Raw genomic sequence first — 17,917 nt, 5'->3', positions numbered from 1 at the left:
TTTGGAGGCCCGTGCCAAATTCTACTAGGACCTCGTTATATAACAATGTGAAAAGTCGAAAGCAATGAAAAATTCTAAATGATTTATGTACAATAGAATAGCTAAACCGTAAAAAACCATAATTTATCTACTAGTTATATTGTTTTGCTTTTTAAATTTAAATATATAATTGTTTCATACAATCAGATTTCAATAAAATTTATATATGTTGTCAGCATTTAGCCATTTTTTCTTGTTTTCTTACTTACGCAGATTGCCCCCTATGTAGTTTGGTTGCGCGCAACTTCCCTACCCCCCCCCCCCCCCCCCCCCCCTCTCCCCTCTTTCTACTCCATCGTTGTTGGTCTTTTAGTATTTTTATTATTTTCCGACAAGATTCGTTGCAAATCAATACAAAAATCATCGTTTTGTCCAAATTTGTTTTTTACGAGATTGTTTGAAAGAATTTAATTTAAGAAGATCACAAAACTCGTCAAATTCAAACTTGACAAAGACTATAAACAATTAGAGTGAAAACTAAGGGTTTTCTTTTTATAAACCAGAATTTCATTCAAATGATAGAAACTAATCCAATACATTACATGGTTAAGAGAGTTTTGACTCCTTTAAGTACAACAAGGATTTACTAAAGTAAATTAGAACAAGAACTTACAAAAATATAGGGCAACATGAAGGTAAAGGAGTACAATATAACAAAAACGAAATGAAAAGACCCTAAAAGTCACAAAACTAAAAGATCTTAAAGATCGCAGATGAAAAGACCCTAAAGGTCGTAAACTTGTTATACTAACATAGCAATTAGTGGAGAATTTAGAGATTGGATGAGGCGGTGGATTGAAGTTGTTGTTCGAATACGATATTGTCTTCTTAATGTCGTATATTCGTTGAGTCATTTGATTATCCAAACCCAACATAAAAAACTAGGCTTGTGAATTTGAATAAACCATCTTTAGATTTGGTAACCCTAAATGAGATAGGGGACACCATTTGAAGATATTTTCATTGGCTAACGAAGATGGAGATGATTTTTCAAGATCAGAGAGACTTGTACTCATGTTAACTTCCTCTTTCCTTTTCGTTTCAACTCTTTGTTACTCCAAAAACTAAGGTGTCGTTTGGCAACACTATAATAAGTTATTTTTTTGCTTATTTAAGTAGAAAAGTCAAAAAGTTAGTTTGGTACACAAAAATTATCGACTTCATTTAAGTTAAAATTTGACTTTTTTTAGAAGTTAAAATTTTTAACTTTTGACTTCAAAGTAAAGTAACTTTTTTTTGAGACATGTATGAATTTTACTTGACGAATTTTTTTTGTCTATGCCAGCTCCACTACCACAAGTAAACTTCTATCATACCATTCTACCCTCACCACCACCACAACAAGTATTGCACCTCTCCCACCAACCTACCTCAACTAGCACCACCACACCTTAACCACCACCTTCGTACCACCACCACCATACACAACCACACCTCGACAACAACCACCTCGTAGCTCCACCACCACCACTATCACCGTACCTTCACCACCACCACGGTACCTTCACCACCACCACGGTACCTTCACCACCACCACCACCACCGTACCTTCACCGCCACCACCACCATACCTTCACCACCACCACGGTACCTTCACCACCACTACCACCACCATACCTCCATCAGTACCACCTACATACCTTATCCACCACCTTTACTGATGCACCCGAAAAGGTTGCAAACCCAAGCGGAGGTATCAAGTAGTAATCCGGCAAAGCCGGGATCGATCCAAGGATAGGAATGTAGCTTGGATATCGAATAATCTTATTCGTCGGTTTAGATATCAAAGGCTTACTTAGACAAAAGCGAAAATAAACGAAGATAATGAGAGGTTTTTAAACGCATAAGCAATAAGAGAATAAAACAAGTAAAACAAACTAAATTAGCAATGTAAACAAGCGAGAGAGATTCGAGAGAGGAGTTGAAGGAACAATAGTAGGGAGGCAACAAATAAGTGAGAGAAGTGTCGAGGTCCGGGAATCCTTTGTGGTGAACCTACAACTATTTACGGTTCAATCGAATGGATTGATACAAACCTAGTCTCGATTCCTACGGTGGATGTTCATAAGCACTACGTATGTCCGGAGATAATACTTAGTCAAACAAACTTCATAAACGATTAAAATCGAATCATCGAAAATGTCGTTTAGCCGCCTAACTATGTGAAGTGCATGACAAGACACATGAAATTTGGATCTAGACTACGATCGATATCGATCACTTTGCCTAATCGATTAACTATGCGAAGTACTTGATAAGACACATGAAAAACGATTGAAACAAGTAATCAAAATAAGAGAACATCAATTTATAATCAAGCTCATTAAATCATCTCAAACATAGTCATAAAATTCATCACATTTCATCCCATAATCGACACACTTGATTTAGCTAAACATGGTGAATGAGTAATAAATGAAAAGAAAATGATAAGAGAATCCCCCTTTTCCGATATGGTTCAAGGCTAGGTTCGTCGGAAAATTTGAGTAGTTAAGGTGCAGCCGATCTCCCCTTAGCAAATTCTGGGTTCCCCATAGCGACCATCATCATCTTCTCCATTTAGAACACAAACTCCATTAAAGCTTCACCAAGCTTTCTCTCTCTAGACATTTCAAATCCAAAATCAAATCAAACCACATGGGAAGCAAGCCAAGAGGATGGGGAACAAAAGCCCTAAGGTTTCCGGCCAAGAAAGTGGCCGGAAAACCCTTCAAAATCCGGTCAAAGAAGTGAAGATTCCGGCCAAATATGGAGTTTCCGGCCAAATCAAGCAAATTCGAGCCGCAGCCGCACATCCCATGCAAGGTCCGATCTGTCTGAGCAACTCCCGTGCGCCGCAATGAAGATCCCGTGTACAGCAATGAAGATCCCGTGTACAGCAGCTCCAGCCCGTGCTGTCTCGTGCACGGTTTTGAGCTCCGACCAATCTGTTCCGCTCCATGCCGTGCACTGATGATGCTGCTGTCGCATGCTATGCCCGTGTACAGCAGCTTCAGTCGCAACCCTCGGTACAGCAGTTCCGAGCTGCTGCTCGTGTTGCAGCTCGAGCTGCTGCTCGGAGCTGCAACACGAGACAGCAGCCTCCTCCTTCTTCCTCTCTTGCTCTCTCTATCAAACTCTCACTTTAAGAACACCAACCCCTCTTCCAAACCCCTAGCTTTCTCTCCCTTCTCCCTTCCTTTGTGCTTGGTCAAGAAGATGATGAATAGTGTCCTCACTTGATTCCTTTTTCTCACTTGTGTATACACAACCCTAGACTTAGTCAAACTTGACTAAGTCTTAGGACACTTTGACTTGGACCAAAAAAGGTGCCCGTAGAATCTCTATTATTTTCTTCCTCTTTGGGCTTTTGAGTTGGGCTTCTTTCTAAAGCAAGGGAGTGCCTTCATCTTGTCTCTACATTTAGAACCAAGGGGGGGGGGGGGGGGGGGGGGTGCTTTCATAGAATCCTTGTTTCGAGACCGAACCTCGACTTCTTTCATTCACAACTTCTCCGTCCGAACTCCGAATCGACTTCCGTTTTCACCGTCGGACTCGTCATTGACCTCACTTTTTGTTTGAATTCAGATTTTTGACCAAAATGACCAATATGACCAAAATGACCACCTGGTGCTCTTTTCTTCCCTTTTGCCGCATAAGATGAAAATGTGATAATTCGCTCTCTTTATTCCTAATTACACGCCAAATCCCAAATAAACTACCTAGCAGTAAAAACACATAAATAATTAGAAATAAAATTCGATAAGAACTAACTAATCAAATTTAAGTGACCTAAATGTGGCATTTTCACGCCACATCAACATCCCTAAACTTAGAATTTGCTAGTCCTCGAGCAAACAAACAAAACAAGACAATAAAGTAAACCTAGCTCAATTTCGGAGGACTCCCGGTTGCATTTAGCGTATGCAACAAGCCTTTAAACCCTTCGGTTACCCCTAAAGGACGAGTTTTGTCTCGTGAGGGTTTCCAGTGAATACACCCACAAAGTTCTTGATTCCAAGGGACAAAAGAGTTCAACTATCGATGCAAATAAGGTGATGATCAACAAGTGAGAGACTAAAATATGTCAAAGATACGAATCAAACCAATAAACACAAAAGCATGCTAAGAGTCTCCTCACTAATAGTTTTATACTCAAATGTAAGTATCCCATCATCATGAGTATCATCCAAAGCTAAAGTAACAAAACCTTGTTTCCTATCATAGCACATTTCGCCTCGACTTTAGCCTCACAGTCATACGCTCTTAAACATGAAATCACTCAAAATCGAATCGTAATGGTTCACTCTCAGGTGTGAGCATGGAATAAAGTAAACTCAACACAACAAAATTAAATGAGGATAACAAGTTATAAAACGAAATGATCTCTTAGGAATGGAAATAACCACTAACGGAATGGGGAAGCTCACTCACTCTTCTCACCCACTCTACCCTCTAATAATGTCTCCTAAAGGTCAACGGATACAAGTGATGGAATGGAAGATGATGAAATCCCGAGAATGTCGACGCCTTCAACGATAAAAGAACACTCAAACAACCTTTAAACTTAACTTCTTGCATTGAATACTTTATTTCCATAACACTTACACAAACACAAAATAACACATATAAACAAACTTTCTTTTTTTTTTTTTTTTTTTCTTTTTTTTTCTTTCTTTTCTCTTTTTCTTTTTTTTCTTTCTTTTTCACTTTTTCACTTTTTCTTTTATTTTTTTGCACACATATCCAAACACCAAAATAAAAATACAACTAGTATTCTCAACAAATCACCTTTACTTTCACATTTTGTTTTCACATTCTTTCTTCTTTACTTCTCATGCCTTCACTCTCGGGATAGTATGATGAATGAATGGGTGAAATATCCGTTTCCGTAAAGTTGACACCATTATTGGGTTTCATGGACTACAAGAGTGAGGTTTATTCGCTATTCTGATGTCACTCTCGGTGGCTAAGAAAGTTGAGCTCATGAGATCGTCTAAGCTCTTTTGAAAGTTGCAAAGTTGAGTAGCTCTTCATTCTACTCGGAGTTAGCGCGGAAGAGTACACTCAAAAGCAATAGAAAGGCTCAGATATCTCACATGGGTTTAAGTCTCCGCTAATGACTATTTTAGGTCACTTAGAAGTGTTCCTTCTTCCTTAAGATGATACTCACATGATAAGACACCAACACCAAAGGACTTAACATTCATGAAAAGACTAAGAGCATGCATAAGATTTATCAAGAAAGAACCACATGCATCAACATACTCAAGAATACCACTAGAGTCATACCAAATCTACCCAAAATTTTTTAAATTTGGTCAATTTGTTGAACCTTCTTGTCTTTTGAAATCTAAGGTCATGATGTCATGCGACCAAAAGGTCGTATCCCCATCCCCAAACTTAAAACTAACATTGTCCTCAATGTTCTAAGCATATGTTCACTAAAATATAAGAGGTACAATAAGTTAAAGAGAAGAGTGGAAGGATATTACCATAGCCGAAGGAGATAAAAGTGATACTACCAAGAATTATGTAGTCGAGTTCCAAGTTGATGATAAGCCCATCGTCATCCCCAAACTTGGAACGAACCACGCCCTAAAAGTATACAGATTGAGAAACACTCTGAAGACATCAATAAATAGAATAAGAATGAAGCATAAGCATGACCATATAAAAATGACCTCTCACGCATGATCACTCGATTGCATTAAGCTATGCAACTAGCCATTGAGTCTCTCGTATGCACGAGAGCACGAGTTTTGTCTCGTGGAGGGTTTCCAGAGATGATACCCACAAACATCAAAGGCCATCTTAATCGGTTCAACGATCATAGAGCAAAAGACGAAAGATTTGGGGGTCTACCCAAAGGAAAGATGTAACTGGTAAGAACCGTCTCACAACAATGTAATGGCGTTGGTACATTAGTGAGGCGGCCACAAGGAAGAGGTAATCCCCAAACTTGAATGAGGAAAAGACAACAAAGTTTGGCATACTAATAGAGGGGACATGCATTTCACCAAAATGATCTACAAAGGTCTCAGGAATCAAACTAGTCATGTTGTTATGGTCCTCTTGAGCATTAATAGTATTGTCCCTTTGAACTACTGGTGCAAGCACATATATATCACAGGTAGGGAATAATTGTTGAGAGAATGAGGGTTTAGGTCTATCAACTGGTTGTGGTTCAGATTTCGACTTTAAAGCCTCGTTATGTTCATCTCCTCTCTCAGAATTTGTAAGATCCTCGGGTATATCTACCTTCATAGGGGTCTTCAAGTTAGATACTTCATCTATTTCGAGAGTGGAACTAAACGTAACACATTTAACACTAGCACTAGGTGTATTACCCTCACCTATACCCTTGGAATTTGTTGGATTTTGGGGTTGGGAAACCCTTTTCTCGATGTCTTTCAATTTTTCCTCCATCTCTTTAAGGGCGTGGAAGGTGCTTTGGCTAATCTGAGTTTCTGCCCCATAAAATGATTTCGAAACATCTTCAAGAGTCCTCTCATGATGAGACGCATAAGAACCAACTAAGGGCTCTTGAAGATTCTCATAATCATTGGTAAAGACATCACTCCTCGAACTTACGGGCTTCATATGAGTGTTTACGACATTTGTGCAACCTAGCGAGACATCTCGACAAAGAGAAATAGTATGACATTTACTCGCTAGGTGTTCTCGACTTCCACAAATGCTACAGACACTATCAATCGCTAAATCACCATCATGCATATCTATAAATTCTTTCCGAGCCGTGTAGGCAATTTTATCTTCTACTTCCCCGTTCTCCTTTAAAAAGCATATGCCTCCTTTTGAGTATTGGTTTCCTTCGGCTATATCTCCGTCACTCTTAACGGGTGTGTCCCAATCTTGGGCCTTCTCCGCTAAGCAGTCGAGATACTCCCAAGCCTCATTAGGACTTTTACTCATAAACTCTCCGTTGCACATCACTTCCACGAAGTGTTTCATTTTGGAGGTCAAGACATCGTAAAATAACCCGATAACCCTCCATATTTCATAGTTATGATGTGGGCATGCGAGAAGGAGGTCTTTAAATCTCTTCCAACACCCAAAGAAGGTCTCCTCTTTGTGTTGCTCAAAATTCATAATTTCTCTTCTTAAGGTGTTGGTTCGATGGATTGGGAAAAACTTTTTCAAAAACGCCCTAGTCATCTCATCCCAACTTCTTATAGTCCTAGGCCTTAGAGAATGAAACCATATCTTCGACTTTTCTTTCAATGATAATGGAAATAGTTTGAGTTTAGCGACTTCCTCAAGTACTCCATTGATTGGGAGTATCGAGCAAATCTCATCGAACTCTCTCAAATGAAAATATGGATCTTCATTCTCTAGGCCTCGAAATATAGGAAGTAATGGAATAATCTCAGGGTCTATGTCTAAATTACACTCATAACTCGGAAATATGATGCATGAAGGTATGCTAGCCATATTAGGTTCAAGGTAGTCTCTAAGACTTCTAAGTGGTCGATGAACCTTATACCCATCATTCCAACTATCATTCCCATAAACATCCATTGAAGCACAATTAAAGAAAAATGCAAGCAATCACAAGTGTTCAATTCAACTACTACTATCAATAATAGACAAGATGCAAATGCACTTAAGCCGCTCAAATAGGTAAAGGTTAGGGAATGATACTAGAGGTGGCGCGTTCGTTACCACAATTTGATCCTCTTCCCTTTTCTTGTTTCTCCCTTTATATCCCAAACTTATTAGCTTTCGTCCTTTAAAGCTCCTTGGATGAGTACCTCAAAGAAAACAAGAATTAAAAAGAAGCTTAAAAAAACAAAGAAAATAAACGTCCAAGTAAGCAAATAACACTAATCTAATGAACAAAACACGTAGAAGATGTCTAAACTACTAAACCTTCCCCGGCAGCGGCGCCAAAAACTTAATGCAACCGAAAAGATTGCAAACCCAAGCGGAGGTATCAAGTAGTAATCCGGAAAAGCCGGGATCGATCCAAGGATAGGAATGTAGCTTGGATATCGAATAATCTTATTCGTCGGTTTAGAGTTCAAAGGCTTACTTAGACAAAAGCGAAAATAAACGAAGATAATGAGAGGTTTTTAAACGCATAAGCAATAAGAGAATAAAACAAGTAAAACAAACTAAACTAGCAATGTAAACAAGCGAGAGAGATTCGAGAGAGGAGTTGAAGGAACAAAAGTAGGGAGGCAACAAATAAGTGAGAGAAGTGTCGAGGTCCGGGAATCCTTTGTGGTGAACCTACAACTATTTACTGTTCAATCGAATGGATTGATACAAACCTAGTCTCGATTCCTACGGTGGATGTTCATAAGCACTACGTATGTCCGGAGATAATACTTAGTCAAAGAAACTTCATACATGATTAAAATCGAATCATCGAAAATGTCGTCTAGCCGCCTAACTATGTGAAGTGCATGACAAGACACATGAAATTTGGATCTAGACTACGATCGATATCGATCACTTTGCCTAATCGATTAACTATGCGAAGTACTTGATAAGACATATGAAAAACGATTGAAACAAGTAATCAAAATAAGAGAACATCAATTTATTATCAAGCTCATTAAATCATCTCAAACATAGTCATAAAATTCATCACATTTTATCCCATAATCGACACACTTGATTTAGCTAAACATGGTGAATGAGTAATAAATGAAAAGAAAATGATAAGAGAATCCCCCTTTTCCGATATGGTTCAAGGCTAGGTTCGTCGGAAAATTTGAGTAGTTAAGGTGCAGCCGATCTCCCCTTAGCAAATTATGGGTTCCCCATAGCGACCATCATCATCTTCTCCATTTAGAACACAAACTCCATTAAAGCTTCACCAAGCTTTCTCTCTCTAGACATTTCAAATCCAAAATCAAATCAAACCACATGGGAAGCAAGCCAAGAGGATGGGGAACAAAAGCCCTAAGGTTTCCGGCCAAGAAAGTGGCCGGAAAACCCTTCAAAATCCGGTCAAAGAAGTGAAGATTCCGGCCAGATATGGAGTTTCCGGCCAAATCAAGCAAATTCAAGCCGCAGCCGCACATCCCATGCAAGGTCCGATCTGTCCGAGCAACTCCCGTGCGCAGCAATGAAGATCCCGTGTACAGCAGCTCCATCCCGTGCTGTCCCGTGCACGGTTTTGAGCTCCGACCAGTCTGTTCCGCTCCATGCCGTGCACTGATGATGCTGATGTCGCATGCTATGCCCGTGTACAGCAGCTTCAGCCGCAACCCTCGGTACAGCAGTTCCGAGCTGCTGCTCGTGTTGCAGCTGGAGCTGCTGCTCGGAGCTGCAACACGAGACAGCAGCCTCCTCCTTCTTCCTCTCTTGCTCTCTCTATCAAACTCTCACTTTAAGAACACCAACCCCTCTTTAAAACCCTAGCTTTCTCTCCCTTCTCCCTTCCTTTGTGCTTGGTCAAGAAGATGATGAATAGTGTCCTCACTTGATTCCTTTTTCTCACTTGTATATACACAACCTTAGACTTAGTCAAACTTGACTAAGTCTTAGGAAACTTTCACTTGGACCAAAAAAGGTGCCCGTAGAATCTCTATTATTCTCTTCCTCTTTGAGCTTTTGAGTTGGGCTTCTTTCTAAAGCAAGGGAGTGCCTTCATCTTGTCTCTACATTTAGAACCAAGGGGGGTGCTTTTATAGAATCCTTGTTTCAAGGCCGAACCTCGGCTTTTTTCATTCACAACTTCTCCGTCCGAACTCCGAATCGACTTCCGTTTTCACCATCGGACTCGTCATTGACCTCACTTTTTGTTTGACTTCTGATTTTTGACCAAAATGACCAAAATATCCCCTGGTGCTCTTTTCTTCCCTTTTGCCGCATAAGATGAAAATGTGATAATTCGCTCTCTTTATTCCGAATTACACGCCAAATCCCAAATAAACTACCTAGCAATAAAAACACATAAATAATTAGAAATAAAATTCGAAAAGAACCAACTAATCAAAGTTAAGTGACCTAAATGTGGCATTTTCACGCCACATCATTTGCCACGATCACCATACCACCACCACCATAACATCGTCACTATCACTCATATACCTTATCCACCACCACCAACGTATTTCCACCATTACCACCACCGTACTTCCACCACCACCATACTTCCACCACCATCGCCACCATCATACCTCCACCATAACTCCGTCATTATCACTCACATACCTTATCCACCACCACCACCGTATCCCAACCACCACCGTATTTCCACCATCACCACCACTGTACTTCCACCATCACCACCACCACCGTACTTCCACCACCATCGCCACCATCATACCTCCACCACCACCGCTGCCACCATTATACCTCTCTACCACCACCACCATCAAACCTCAACCATCACCATCAAACCTCAACCACCACCACAATCCATAACCATAACTTCATGGCACCACCACTACTATCAATATCACCACTACTTCGTATACAAGACTAATCGTGAAAATCATGAATAAATTCAAATTAAAATCAAGTATCTGTATGAGAAAGAAAAATAAAATTATCAAAAGTAAATTAAGTTACCAAACTATCTTTTTGACTTTTGTACTTATAAGTAACATTTTTGCCAAATATACTTAAATTTTTTTTTTCTTTTTTAAGCAAAAGAACTTCTACTACAAGCAAAAGTACTTCTACTTCTGGTTTCCAAACGAGACCTAAGACTAGATTTAACATAAAATTAAAACTTTAACTTCCTCTTCAAAAGTGAAGGGGATTCCGGAGAAGGGAGAAATCCCCCCGCCGGAAAAACCAAGATTTTGTGGCATTTGGGTGGAGAGGTTAAGGAAACCGTTATGTGGAGAGAATTTTGTGGGAGAGAGAGAAGAGAGGATCACAATTTAATAGAAAAAACAGAAAAAGTCTAAGGTTTTTTTTGTTAAGATAATACAAGGAAAATAAACAGAACTGGAAATAAAAGAAGGTAAGCCGGCCCAAATTTTCCTCTGGCGATTCTTCCTCCTCCATTTAGCCAATGCATCCGCTATCAAGTTGTAATCTCTAGGAATGTAGGAGAATTTCGACTCGGTGAATCTGTCCTTCAGTTGTAATATTTCGAACAGATGTTTTCCTGGATTGTCAATGAGTGGTGAAAGTTTGATCCTCCATAAAGGAAACGATATTCATATCCATTAAAAGAACTCAAGAGTATGGTTCACAAGGTTATCCAATATCACATTAATAGCTAATGTTTGCAATCGACCAATATGTTAGGACAACCATTCTTAGTTCCGACTAGCCTATGCTTTCTAGGTTAACAACCTTAAGCAATATAATACGTATACATTCAAAGTATTTATGCCCCTAATTGACAGACCTATCATCTCATACATCAAACAAATAAGAAACGATAAATATCAAATATCATTATAACTCATTACGACGAGTTTACTTTCATAAGTATGTCTAGAGATGCAAAATACTACATCATATATATCTTAAACTTCAATTGTCAATGTCAAAACACAAATAAAAGTAATTTTTAGCATCTAGGTTGTGTATGGGCAAAAATCTGTCATCAAGAGCGCCCTTAGAAATCCGCAATTAATAGGGTCGCAAGAGGGCCAAACCCATTAACCAAATAACAAATGGGCCTGACCCATTCATCTTCAGGCACCTAAAATAAAAACAAGATACACGTGCATTAAACATGGATAATCAGCCCTGGTTGAAGAGGTCAGCCCTTCACAAAAGGGTTGGTCGTTATTTCCTAAACATATACCCGTTAAGGCGTTGCTCTTATTCAAGGTAACGGTTGGCCAAAAATATCATCAACATATCCGTTGGATGGGAGTTACGGTGTCCGCATTCATGTCCAAGCGTTACCATATTGAAGACGACAACCCAAGACCAGTGACAATTGACCAAGAAAGACAGTTGACCACGAAACACTATATAAGGGGCATCAGATGATCGACTTAGGCATCCAAAGACGGATAACAACACCTGACGTCCAATTCACCCGCAATCAACTAACCACTTACTTTCTCTCTCACATCGATCATCCAAACCTTTGACAGGCAACCATCGACTGCTACTATCTAAAGGATATAGTCCTTCGTTCTGAAGGAGATGTCCTTCCGAAGGAGTGTCCTTCGACCAAGATGGCAACGCGTACAATTTGTCAGTTAGTAACGATGAATTTATCCGGAATATCATCTAATCCGGTCAAATTAGGGGTTGTAATGCTTAGCTAGAAGCCGCTTACGATCATCGGGTCACTTTGGTAATCCGCGGCTAACATAGACCGGATCCTACAACGGGTTACACATAAGAAAGGTAACTTGAATAGTGAGAATAGACTGATGGGAACTAGCCTATAGATGGATATGATCCAATCTGCTAATGCTTAAAAGATAGAAAAAAATCAGGCTCGAAAAGGAAGTCTGAAAAAAGCAAAACTCACTTTTAAGGGCAAACAAGGGATTCCCATAGAGGGAGATCCCTGGCCGGCCACTTAAGGGGATTGGGCCGGACAGACTAAGCCCATAAAAGGCTAGTCTGGCCGGCCATAGCATAAGGAAACCCTAATCAAGGTTTTATTCCTAATTAGGAGTTTCAGTTAGATTAAACTCTAACGCATGCTTATCTTTTTGAGGGACTTTTAGGATTCCTTATTTGAGTAGAACTTTTAGGATTCATATATAAGGACCAGTTATGAGTTCAGAAAAAGTGTGGAAATTTCTCAGAAGGAAATCCCTTTCTTCACACAACTAATGGAGAGAGAAGATTTTAGAGAAGAAGTTCTCAATCTATCTATCAAGTCTGGAATAAGGAGTTCTTCATCTCAACCTTCAAGAAGGTCCTAACTAACTGATAGGAGGGAGTTCAAGTTTTACATTCGGTGTCTCAAGTAGAGGAGTTACACTTGAAGCTCTATATCTTCCGAATTCTGGTCGAGATTTAGTTCGTGGGAAAGCGGATCCAGGTATTCGTCTTTTTCTAGTTCATTATTAGTCCATGCATATGATCTTGCATAACTAGTGTTAATCATATGAGATTGAGATTTCGCTTACAACATTAGTTAGATGATTATGTGTATTAGATACAGACAAAACTCTACAGTCGCATCACGAGCCGTTTGCATGTAACTAGTTTTGGCTAGAATGAAATAGATTCAGACTTAATTTATTAGATAGATTAGTTTGAATAAATATTCGGACACGTTCTTGATTAGTTTGAATTAGATTTAGACGTAATCAAACGACCACTTGAAACTATTTCAATGAGTATAATCATTAGATTTTGAGTTTGTTGAAAAAAGTTTTCTAAAACGGATCTAATGGGTTATAGATTTTGAAAAACAAGTTTCAAAATCACGAGTTTTTGGTGACGATTATCACAAAAATCGTAGTTTTTGGTGAAGAATAACTAAAAAACTGTTGGGTTTTATATGTATCTAATACACTTAATCATCTAACTAATAATGTAAGCGGAATCTCAATCATCATATGATTAACACTAGCTATTTAGGATCATATGCAAGAACTAATAATGAACTAGAAACTGAAAGAAGAATACCTGGATTCGTTTTCCTACGAACTAGATTCCAATGACTTTATCCCGAAGAAGATGAGAGCTCCAATTGTCGCTCCTCTACTTGAGATACCCGAGTAAATAACTTGATCTCCCTTCCTAGTTGTCTGCTAGAACTCCATTGAAGGTTGAGAAGAAGAACCATTCTTCTGTTGACTCCATAGATAGATTGGGAGTTTTTTCTTTAAAACCCTCTCTCTCCACTTAGCTGTATATTGTGAGAGAGATGAAATTTTCTCCTGAGAAAAATCCAACCTTTTTTCTACTCTAATGAGTCTTATATAGAGAAACCCAAATTAGAATTTGGATCCAATTAGGTTTCCATAAGTGGCCAAGAAAAGATAAACACGTCAGAACTCTTTCTGACTAAAATTAGGGTTTCCCCTAATTAGTGTGTGGCCGGCCACTTAAGCCCACTGATGAGCTCGCCCTGGCTGGCCCACCCTAGTCTTATGGACGGTCTTGATCAACTCCCTAATGGGCTTGATCAGGACACTCCATAAGTGGGTTTTCCCACCTTTTCGGGTTCCTCTTTTGGGCCCGATTTTTTCTATCTTTTTGGCACTATCAGAGTGGATCATATCCATCTGTAGGCAAGCTCTCACGAGTCAACTCTCTCCGATCAAGCTACCACTCTTTGGTGTAACACGTTGTAGGATCCGGTCTATGTTAGCAACGGATTACCGAAGTGATCAGACGGTCGTAAGCGGCTTCTAGCTAAGCATTACGATCCCTAATTGGACCGGACTAGATGATCTTCTGGATAAAGTCATCGTTATCCTAACTGACAAATTGTACGCATCGCCATCTCGGTCGAAGGACACTCCTTCGGAAGGATATCTACTTCAGACCGAAAGACTATATCCTTCAGTCTCCCACTTGTACTTAGAACAAGTGCAATGCTCGATTCCCATGTCACTTCGCATCTCATCTGATACGTCATACCTTTTCAGACTTTCTTGATCTGGAGAACAATTGTCAAAGCTAATGATTAACTATTAATCCATTAGAGTACAGTCGTACAATTTTCAGTTGCTTCTCCTCAAGTGGCTCGGAGATACTAATCCTAACCTAGTTAGGAGGACATAATGATGCAGGGAGATTTTCAGAAGATTTTCTGAAAGTCCTAGATATCATCAAATCAAGTTATTTTAGTAGTTTCCTTTATATCTCCGTCTTAAGACTTGTAGAACCAAAACTAATAGGATTAAACTAATATACTGAATTTTATTAATCAACTGGAATTTATAAAACAACTACTGAATCCCCTTTATATAGACATTAGAGTTTTCCTAAACCTAAACAAACTCTAATTAACCATTTCTAATAAACAAAATACTAGTTTCCTAAACCTAATCAAATTCTAATAACAACTTCTAAATATATAAAATACTAGAATATAAAACCCAGAAGGTTTCTTAAAAATATAAAACTGCTAAAACTAACAATTATCTACTAAAAAAATAGGAAACTACTAAAATAACTTGATTTGATGATATATAGGATTTTCAGAAAATCTCCCTACATCACATAATCTAGTCTTGTAATCCCACTTAACTTCATGTCCATCGTGTCATTCCCGGTAATCCGTTTTTGTGACCTCCTTTTACGACACGGCGTTTGGCGGTACTAAATTTTGACACTCCTTACATAAGATGAGTGGAACACTCATGTTTAAGGAATCTTTCCAATCTTGCCTATGAGAGTTCATGACGTTTTTCATAACTTGAAGAGCTCTCATATTGGGCTATCCATGAAGGAGTTGAAGGAGATATCCTTCGACCAAGGTGACAATGCGAACAATTTGTCGGATAGGACAATTGATGTAGAGGATCATCAAGTCCGATTGATTTAGGGATCGTAGAGTTGTAGCTAGAGACCAACTACGATCGTCGAATTACGAAGTATTTCGCGGCTAACTTCGATCGGATCCTACAATGGGTTACACATAAGAGTGACAAATTGATCTAGGATATGACTAGTGGGAGTGAGATATAATCATAGGAGTCTCCCATAAATATATCTCATAGGCCTACAAAGGAATTAGGCAAAGATAGTACAAAAAGGCCAAAAATAGGGTTTTTGGGCCTAGACCGGTTCGGGTACTTCTAGGACTCGGATTGAGATGAATTTTGGAGGGTTAGTTTATGATATAATAAATATTATATCTGCCAATTTTCGTGTTGTTTGGACGCTCCCTCCTTAGGGAATTGAGAAAATATCAATAGTTGTTATTTTCAACTATTTCCCTAAATCTTATTCTAAAGGGTGTTTTAGGAAACCTAAAAGGAGGTGGATTCTTATTAGGGTTCTATATAAACACTCTTAGGGCAGAGAATAAGGTGTGGAATTTCTCTCTAAGCTTTCTTACTCTACCACATCAAGTAGAGAGGAGAAAGTGAGCTAATTCCCATTACTATCTATCTAGTCAAGAAGAAAGGTGTTCTTCTTCCAACCACCATTGGTGTGCTAGCTAAACAACAAGGTGGGAGATCAATTTGATTGCTCGTGTCCCAAGTAGAGGAGCTACGCTTCTCTTGGTCTTCCCATAAGCAATTGGAAAGGTTCGAGGGAAAACTAGCGAATAAGGTATTTATCTTTCTAGTTTTACTTAGTATTATTATGGGCTTATGCATGTGATCCTGGGAATACTAGTGTAGACATTAGATGTCTTATTATCGCTATAAACACTAGTAAAAGGGTGTAAAACCCGACAGTGGTATCAGAGCGTCTTGCAATTAGCCTATCTTATCTAAGTTTTGGACCAATCCCATGCTTTTCTAGATAGATAATGGTGTTTAAAAGTGTTTTAAACACAAATTTGATTAACCGTGAATGAGATTCAAGAATTCTTCAAGTTGTTTTCAAAATTTGTTCTTGAAAGTGTTTCAAAAACCAAGATTTTGATCCAATCTATGCTTGTTCTAGATAGATTGGAATGTTTAAAAGAAGTTTCAAACATAAAATTTGATTAATTTTGAATGGGATTCAAAAAAATTTCAAATTGGTTTCAAAATTATTCTTGAAAAAGGTTTCAAAAACCTAGATTTTGATCCAAAATTGGTTTGATTAAAGAGTTGTTTTTGAGTTTTAGGTAACTTTTAGGAAACTCACAAAAACAAAAAAAAAATTGGAATTTTAGAAGTGTTCTAAAAGAGTTGTTTGAGTTTTAGGAAACTCTCAAAAACAAAATTTGGGAAATTTAAAAGTTTCTGAAAGTTTTGAAAAGTTTTAGAAGTGTTCTAAAAGGATTTCAAAAATTTAGAAAGAGTTTTAAAATTGGAAAAAGCAACTTAGAGTTGCAAAAGAAAAAAAAAGGGAAACTATTGGGTTTTAGAAACTCAATAGGTCCGGCCAGGAAGTTCCTAGACTGCTGGTGGACGCGTCTGGAGACGCGTCCAGCTACTGGGTGGACGCATCTTCCAGACGCGTCCAGCTACTCTAGGTCGCGTCTTCCAGACGCGACCAGTAGCTTAACCAGGACGCGTCTGGGACGCGACCAGTAGCTTAACCAGGACGCGTCTGGGACGCGTCCAGTAGCTACCACCAGACGCGTCTTGGAGACGCGTCTGGGGTCCTGGGTGTCTCGGACTAGGTCCGAGACACCTAGTGCTGGTCCGGTCCAGCACCAGACACGTCTAAGACGCGTCTGGTGCATGGACTAGCGTCCTGGCTCCGGCCAGGACGAGACCAGGCCTTGGTAGGCCTCGGCCAGGACATGTCGGCCCTATGGGCCGTGCCATGTCCGGACCTTGTCCGAGCCCTTTTGTGGGTTTGGGTCGGGACTTGTCTAGGACTTGTCCCGGGCTTTTTTGAGGCTTTTCGGACCACGAAAAGGGACCATCATTCGAGTGGGAGTTTTTCCTAAATTTTCTTCCAATTCCAACCAAATAATTCCAAAGTTAATCCGGGCCATCCGGAAAGCCAAAATGGATTTCTCTTTAAATAGATTTATGAAATCATTAAGAATCGAACCAAGTTTTTCCCGAAATTGACCCGGGCTTTCTCGAGCCCAAAACAGAGTTTTTCCTAAAGTTGATTTTAGAAATCATAAAAGATAAAACGAGAACGCACCATTAGTCGAATTCTTCGAATTTAGACTTAAGGTCCGTAATGTGACATGGGATGTCGACAAAAGTATCTCCCGGATTATCATGCATATATAATTTTTAGCCTTGATATATTATATGATTGCATGTGATGTGAATGCGGGAAACTAGTATGGCCATAGAAAGTGTTTCTTTATTCTTGTTTAAGCACAAATGGGTGCATGGTTTGTAATTAATTTTAATTTCAAGTTTATACGATCTGCGAATCGTTAGAGTCTTGTAATTAG

This window comes from Eschscholzia californica, unplaced genomic scaffold, assembly GCF_041429995.1.
Source record: "Eschscholzia californica isolate CP2 unplaced genomic scaffold, dmEscCali1.0.p SCAF_2, whole genome shotgun sequence".
Classification (NCBI taxonomy): Eukaryota; Viridiplantae; Streptophyta; class Magnoliopsida; order Ranunculales; family Papaveraceae; genus Eschscholzia; species Eschscholzia californica.
The sequence above is the reverse complement of the archived record's forward strand: the minus strand, read 5'-3'. Positions refer to the sequence as shown.